This window comes from Micromys minutus (assembly GCF_963924665.1).
Source record: "Micromys minutus genome assembly, chromosome: 22".
NCBI classification, from domain to species: domain Eukaryota; kingdom Metazoa; phylum Chordata; class Mammalia; order Rodentia; family Muridae; genus Micromys; species Micromys minutus.
Window position 1 is genome coordinate 17,821,915 of NC_137957.1, and position 9,326 is coordinate 17,831,240.

Consider the following 9,326-nt stretch of genomic DNA (forward strand, 5'->3'; position numbering starts at 1 on the left):
TAGTCTCTATTTGACTTCAGAATTTAAAATTAAAATCACATTTTATATTAAGTCTGTGACAAAAGTGATGATCAGAGACATGGGAACATAAACTTCTTTCAAAACCAAATTCTGTTACAAATATGCAAATAAAATCAAATATAACTATTTTTTGAGTTGGCCAAAAATAAAATACATAGAAGCCAAACATTATCTCTTTATGTCTAGGAAGTAAGCCTAGCACAATCTTTCTGAATTTTACTCATGCAAATGAATTCTTCTCCCTCCAACGTTACCCATTCTACAGCTCAAAATAAATCTAAGCTTTTATTATTTGAATAATAGACAATAGAGAAACAAAATAAAACATGCCCATGGATTCCATTAACTGGTGATAAACATAGTTGACATTTTCATACACTTTCTTTCTCTTGATCCAAGCTCTGATTGGATATTTATCCTTTCATCCACGTGAATATAATTAACATTATTTTGAAATAACTGGAATTGCATTACGGATTCGAAAGCTTATGTTTTCACCCAATAGTTCTGCAGGGACACATTTTCATGTCATTTTAGATTGCTCACAAATCTATTTTAAGTTGTTGCCTAGCACTGTGTACGCATTATTGTGTTAGCCAACCAGAATTTCTAGAAATGATTCTTATTTTGTAGTTATTCCTCAGTTGAAATTATCTACTTTATGAGAGCAAGCAAAGACATGGAAGCTATATCTACTGAAATCTTTAAAAACACTTGAGGATGTACTAAAGATCAAACTAAATTATTTCCAATGTCACAGTCTTAGTGCGAGTGCAGTGAAATCAATCCTGCCATTAAGAGGAGACGTGCTTATGTGGCATACTAGACATAAGGGACATCAGAGATGCTGGGTCTTCCCTCAACCACTACCACATCAAAAACTACCTGAATGTATACGCTTCAACAAGTCTCTGCCTATTTTAAAAATGATGCCTAAACTCAGTAGATGGACAGGACCTTGTTATCTGTTTCCATTATCCCTGGATAACTCAGTTGAATAACATTGAAATCAAACACTGTTGAGTAAAAAGGATTGTAAAATGAATTGTATAAATATGAGATATAAGCAATCATTATATATATATATATATATATATATATATATATATATATATATATATATATATATACATGCTGTTTGTTTTGAAACAGGGTCTTACGTAGCCCAGGCTAACCTTGAACTCCCTGTGTTGTCAAGGATGACCTTGAAATTCTTTTTCACATAACTCTCATTGAATCTCTTCTTTGACAGTTTTATACACAGATAAAGTACAATCTTATTGCTATGCTTTTAATCTTTCTCCTGTTGCTACTATATCCCCTCCCTTAGAACGTCTCTTTCATGTCTTTGGAGTTTGTTGCTGTTGTTTGTTTTTAATACTCATCCATTGGAACCAGGTGGGATCCTCAGTGGGTTCATAATTGAAGTCAATGCCTGTCCCTCTTCCAGAGTTCATCAATAACCAATAGTTCATCAGGATGGGCAAGATCCCATGGGCCTCTTCTCAATCCATGCTAGCCTGTTGAGAGACCCAGTCTTGTACAGGCCAGTTGCAGAAGCACAGCTACTATCCTGTTATAGACTATCAGCTAAGGTGTGCTCAGAGGAAGACATCATTGCTCTTCATCCTGTCTTCCAGCTCTTATAGTCTAACACCAGCCCACTTGCCTTACTCACTGTTCTAGTGCAGTTAACACCATGACCATGGCAATGCTTATTTAGTTAGAAAAACATTTAACTGGGGCTGGTTTTCACACCTGGTACTGAAGTTTTGCTTAATAACCCCTGGCTTTCAGAATCAGCATATTCTCTCTCTCCCCTCCCTTGAATTCTTCCTCTCAATTAGCTAATAACCAATATAATAATAATAATAATAATAATGAACTAATAAAAGTAATAAGTTCATTCCTTTTATGTGTTTTTCAATTTGGTTAAGCTATGAAGAAAAATTATTTCATGAAATTTGCAGTTGAATGGATAAAATGAGGTAACCCTAAACCCAGAAGGATAAGTACCACATGTTCTATCTCCTTTGTAAACCTTAGCTTCCAGTGTTTAGATTTGGGTATTTAACTTGGAGTACACATAGAAATAAGGAGACAACAAAATGACAGCATGGGGTTGGTGGAGCTTTAAAAGGGGGGAGATATCAGGGAGTAGATAATATGAAAACAGAGTGTGCATTCAAGGGATGGACATTTTTAGTACGTATGGGAAAGGAAAGACAGGGTACCGTATGGGGAAGAGACACAGAGTTAACCAAGACACTGGACCTTTGCTCGCTATTCCTACCCTGGGAGTATTAAGGTAACATTCCATTTACGTGGTGCTGGAATTGAACCCGGGATCATGCACGTTAGGCAGACACTCTATACCATCAATAGTGGAATTTATTTATTTTTAAAATTATTTTAATTTGTTCCTGATTTTTATTCATATTTTTAAAAGGGTAATGATGCAGGAACACTCTCGCCTGGAAATCTCCTCCTCTTACTGTAGCCCTTATAATAGTGGAGTCTATTACTCCCAATCATGTCTCTAAACTCCATCATGGTTGGAGAGTACACTCTGGATGATTTCAATTATTTTAATATGTAAAAGCCACTGTACACCCACATAATGATCTATTTAAGTAATATCCCATATGCTTAGCGAATTCTGTGTCATGTGGAGTGCTTTAGACTTCTGAGTGAATACATGAGGCTGTTCATGACTTCTTTATCTTGACGAAGGTTTTGTTTGCGTTTTTCTGGTTGCTGAGGGATGAGATCAGAATTCTGCACCTGTGCATATATGATTGCTCTTCCTCTCAAACTGTTTGACTTTAGATACGGTGAAAACAACTTATCAGGTGCATTTCAGGTTATTGCGTCCTGCTGAATAGCCCTTGTTGTAAAGATCAATGTTGTTAAGATCAGTTAGCTACTGTATAAGATGTGAATGAATGATGTCACTGCAGTTCACTATTATGGGATCATCTTAGCTGCAGGTCACTGTTACCCAAGGCTAGTGCACAACCAGGCACACACTAGTCAGAACCAGGACATTGAAACTGCAATGCACTTTTCTTGATTAGTCCTCGAAAGCACATGAAACACACCATAGAGATCTTGGGGAATGAACAAATTAACTATTGCTTCTACTTGCTTCATAGGCCCTTAAGCAGCTCCTAAAAATTAATCATGTGTGAATACATTTATTTCTGATTGGCTGAAAATATGCTGAAAGTCTTCCAAAGCCCAGATTAGAGTCCCCAAAAGATTATTTGGGGGGGCTGACAATAACTCATAGTTTCTCTGCTACTGCCTTTTCCGCTTTACTTTAAAAAAGAGACCATGGACATGCAAGCTTTAGAATGTGCTGGAATCATTATTTTCGCTCTTGGTCAATCAGAGCACTATCCACTGATGCTCTCAGCTCCATGTCTGCTTTGACCACCACACACCACTTCGTTTGGTCAGCTACTTCATAAATGTGTGACACTTGTTACTTCTCTGAAGACAAGGGGCTATCAGAGTCCCATGATCTGACTTCAGATGGTTTGTACCTAATTACTGGGAGCTGCTGGCACTCCGATGAGGCTATATTCTGTAGGTCATGTTTGGGAATGTTTCACGAGTAGGCATTTGTCATCCATTGGGTGCCATTGCACTTTTGTTAAATAATTGGCTTAGTGAGGACAGTGATGATATTCCATTTGGGTATTTAACCCACTGGGTTTTGAAATTCTTAACCATGGCAATCCTCACTGCTTTGTTGGTTCCATAGAGATTCAGACGCTGTTGTCATTGTTAAGAGAGAAAGCTTCTAAAATGACTTCATCTCTTTATTTCTAAGGAATTTTTCTGGTGTCAGGCTTTACCAAATTCTAGAAAGTTACATCCCAGTAACAGCTCAACAAGGGCAGAAAACTTTGATACAATTAATATAGTAGTGTCAGTGTATGGGAGGCTACATCTGTGTGCTAAAGGCCACAAGTGTGTTGGGAGTTAGCGCCAGTATGTTGAATTTATGAAACTTAACTCCTAATCTAAAGAAACACTTATTGTCATAACAAGAATATAACAAAATAGTTTTTATCAGAACAAAGAGGAATAGAAGGAAAACCCACCCACCACAACGCAATTATAACTACATTGTACTCAATCAGAACAATTATTGATTGTATCTGATGAGCCAAACAATAGCTCATTTAACCTGGTTCTCAATGTCAAACAGAATTTCTATATTCTGAATGAAATTTTCTCGACTTCTTGATGCATACACATTCTCTCCATTGCCATTAAGTTTAATTGACCTGTATACACCATTCATTATAATTGCTATTATATGAGTCTTTCAAAGGAAGGTGCAGCCTTTATTCATGTTCATTGTGACACCTTGCACAATACCCAGCACACAAAGGACTCTTCGATCCTGCATGTAAATTACTGATTCTGTCTCTGTTCCTCCCATAGTAATCTGCCAACTCCTTAGAGACAGCATTATGTCTTGATGCTTGTCAAAATCTTCAACAACTCTCATAATATCTGATAACCCATAGGTAGTCATAGACATCTCCTAATTAAATATTACAGGTAGTACTAGTGTTTGAAATGTACAGTATATATATGTATACATATGAACATATACATACACATATGCATATACGTACATATATGTATGTGTGTTTCTTACAAAACACATAATACATGTAAGTAAATAGAAAAACCTCACATGTCTGATGACAATGATTACTTCCTGGAGATGGGAACAATTTCTTACCTTCCCTTTGTGTCTTGACTCAGTAAGAATCAGAAGTGAGTTCATTAATCAGCTTTTAAATCTGATTAAAGGTATTAGTATACTTATGTGAGGCTTCAAAGACATGTTATGTCTTACGTGCCCACTGTGATACTCAACTTCCTTTCTACTACAGATGCAGAATCATTCATTAAGCATTCAGTACCTATTAAGGGCTATATGATACAGAGAGGAGGGAGATAAAATAAAAGCATCAGATGCTCCTCCACTGGTGCATAAGATGGCCTAATATGTAGATAATAAGGTTACCACTGACATACTACTTAGCAGTCTGTGAACATAGAGGAGCTAATCCAACTTTAGCTGAAGTCTGAAGATGGAAGCTCCTGAGTTAGCTTGGTGGGTAGAGGTGCCTGTCACAAAAGCAGAGAGATTAGAGGTGGACTTTAAAGACATAAAGCTATATATATATATATATATATATATATATATATATATATATATATATATATATATATAATCACTGTAAGAAACTTAATTACCATCTCATATTTAATGGAGAACACTGAGTGTTTTATATATCAGATGATGTTTTGCACTCCTTAGAACAATTAGGTATTCTCCATTAACTATAAGTAAGAGAAACAACTTAGGAGACTACTCGGACTGTGGGGTGAACGCATGACAGGGGTAAGCAGATATGCAGAAGATTAGGAGTGAGCATGTTCTAGAACAATTGGAACAGAAAGCTGGCATGATTTGGTGATGGGAGCTGATGAGGAAGGGACACTAACAAGGTAAGTCATTAATGATTTCTGTGTTTCTGAAGACCTGTAGACCATCATCAGCTGAGAGATGGAAGGTGTGAACACATTAGCCTGTTCTTTATGGGCCCATTTTAAGATATTGTTCAATGAAACTATTCAGTGTACAGATTTACATATGAACCACAAAACAAAAGATAAAATGTAACCCAAAATGTGTAGATGGAAGATAAAACACCCAGATAAATCAGCCCACTAGCAACATGTGAAGGATAAAGAGAAATGGATTAGATACTAAAGGTCTAAAATATTTTAAAAGGAGGGGCATATAAGAGACGGAATGGGGAGACGTCCCTGTGGCTAAAATGCTGGTTAGGCAATCTTGAAGACCTAACTGGATCCTCAGCACCCATGTGAAATTCAGGATGTGTTCTATACACACACATGCATCCACACATGCGCGCGCGCGCACACACACACACACACACATACACACACATAGACACACACACACACACACACACACACACACACAAAGAAGATAAAGAGACTACCTCTCACAAGGCAGCATCAAGCCCTCACTTTAACAAAAACAGGACAGATGGACAACGTCTAGTGCCGTTGCACAAACACTACTTTGCTCTTATTAATGTTACCATGTGCCCTTTTGTAGAAACAAAACTCATCTCCCCTGCCTTCAGTTAGAACCCACTTCTCACACAAACCTTGTAAGTTTTCTGTAAGCCAGTACTTAAACAACAAAGGTTGCTATTAATCATAATTCACTGTAGGACAGATAACGGGTAGGAGCATTTGTTCACAATGGTGATTTTCCAAGCGTGCTGGGGAAGAGAGAGCAGGTGTGTGGAGGTAAGCTTGCAAAAGGAGCCAAGCCGGCTGAGCGCTAATGGAGAGCCACAGATGGTGAGCTGTATGTGGCCAGTGCACTCTCCCTGAGACACATTATAAGCAGATCGATGCACTCTGCATGGCCATTTGGACAATACTTGTGAGCACTTTGATAAGCGTTTTGATGTATATTTGATGTCGGTTTTTAATGTATTTTAGAGTAAACTCTCTGCACTGCTGTTTTTCTTTTCCTGTGCCCTAGAGGGATGTTATTTGTGAATCTTATTAAAAATTAATGTGAATCTACTTCCCACATTCTGTCTGTCATAGATGAAGAACAACCTATGTTGATACGCACGATACATTCATTGACTTCCAGGCCTGGTTGTGCTCAACAGTATCTCAAATTATGTGACAGTTCTGAGCAAAACTTGATCTATCCAAATGATATTTAGAATTGAATTCCATTCAACAATAAAGCTCTCTCAGGTGGCTGTGAATTCAGATAATCCTATTTCTCTCTCTAAGGAACACAATATGATGTTTCATGAATAGGGTTCCAATCAATATGCTTCTACGAACCAGCCTTTCTCTCAAGCCTCTCATGTTAGAAAAAAAAAGACCACTCATGTCAGCATCCCATTAGTGATGGATCAAGAACCTGAAATATAGTGTCCATGCAGGAGTAACTGGGAAGACCTTACTTAAACTGCAGAATCCCATTACAACAAGCTATTGCTAGAGATGCTCCAGTATAATTTGTGAAAATAAGTTTACATTTATTTGATGTACATAATGTTTCCTTCACATATGCTTGTGCAGTATGAATATATGGGTGTGACTGAAGCCCACAGAGGTCATCAGAGGGTATGGGATCCTCTGCAACCGGATTATAAACTAATGAAGCATCCCGTGGGTGCTGGAACCTAAACTCTGGTACTATGCAAGAGCAGCTGGTGTTCTTAACTACAAAGCCACCTCTCCAGCCCTTTCAGCTTAATTTTTATACTGCAAAGACCAAACACTTTACCAAGAATAGAAACACAGCAAAAGCTCTCTGCATGGTAGTCTGAGAAGTTTTGAGTTGATGCCCACGACACATCCACATCAGAAAGAGTTTTCATACAAACACCACACTTTATCTACTCCGGTACTCTCACTGCAGAATAATTGAAAGCTGATAATCAAGAGATGAATAAGAGGAAAACAGCTGTTTGAAGAGGAATGAAGTAAATTTATCCTCTGTAGCCCCACTTCCAATCCTATAAAGTGGAACTATCGTCGAATGCTATTTGGATAAATACGTGAGGTAGAAAATTTCCTAGTGCCGACTGTATTAGGACTGATGCTTATCATGGGGGTTTCCATTGGGAACTTGGATTAACCTTCACTCACCACTTTTAATTAGCTTTACCATTGGCTAACAGGTATCATAGCAAGAATCAGCGAGGAGAAATCATTATGGAGAAACCACCGGACCCATTAAATGATATTTATTAACTTTATTTGTAAGTAGAGAAATATTACTATTCAGTTTGTTGAGTAGATATATCAAATCTACAAAAGTAATTTGAAAGATCAATTCACAACATGTAATGTAATCACAAACTTCGGAATATGTCAGCTGCCTTTTAGCAGGACAGAAATTGTGGCTCGCCAGAGTGTGATACTCCAGATTCTTGCAAAGATTATTACTCTGGTCCAGTTCTCGACAACAAATAGAGAGATATAAACAATAAATTTGGTTATTATGGTTAACTCATCAAGTTCTTTCCCAAGGATAACTGCATACAGCATTACAGTGTTTTTGTTGTTACCTAAATTAGCAGGCTTTCTGTCCATCAGTACACACATACAAAAGCATGAGGCCCTCTGAGCTGAGTCAGGGACCCATTGCTTCCCTTCTGCCCTTGATTCTCCTTTAAATAGGGACGTTCAATATATCCGTACACACCACCCTTCTTACTTTGTGACATGAACAAACTAGAGAAACTTCAAGTAAACATAAAAAAATGGCTTATTTCAGGAGCAGGAGCTAGGAGCTAAATCCCTAGCTATGCTGGATTCTGCTGAATTTAAAGAATTCTAATAAATATATGAAGAGTTGTTCAGAAGGCAGGAGAAAGAGCTCAGCAGTAAAGACCTTCTAGGGCTCTCACAGACAACCTGTCTTTGGTTTCCAGTATTCAGCGCAGCCTGTAACTTCGGTTCCAGGAGATCTAGTCCCCTCTTTTGGCATATGCACACCCATATAGGCATATAACCATATACAGACACCAGGCATACACATAATTGAAAATATGAATAAATCTAAAAAAACATGAAATCAGAAGTAGGAAAATATATGTTCACAAGCTGTTTGAAGTTAAACCAATAGTATGCAGTGCTGGGGGCTTTGTGTGTTACTTGCCATTTTTACATATGTGTTAAAGGAATCCTTGTTTCCTACCAAAACAGGTAAACATTTGTAACAAAGAAAAGCCCCAAGCATCACAGAGAAAAAATTTAGAATACTTAATCTAACAAAACCCCAAGAAGCAAACAAAAAAGTAGCAGTGGAGAAGGATTCATACTGTAAGTGGAAAAGATGAAATTATTTTGAACCTGATACGCATTCTAGGACAGTTCGAAGACTGTGGCCTTCAACAGTCAAATAGCCAACATGATAAATATATTCACACACTTGGGCTGGACCTAATGAAGAGTGCACTTTATTTCAGACTCTATCCTTAGAAGACAAGACTAAGACGAATCGGATGCTGCTTCAGGACCTGTTGGAGTACTATGGACACCCGAGAAGCTGACGAAGGATGTAAAGTCATGATTGAAGGCTGAATTGACTGACATGGGACCGCAGATAGGAGCCAACATGTCCCAGGTGCTTCAAAGACTGAATGTTTGCAAGAGAAAACACCAGAGTTGACTTTGGAGGTCACACAGGAACTCTG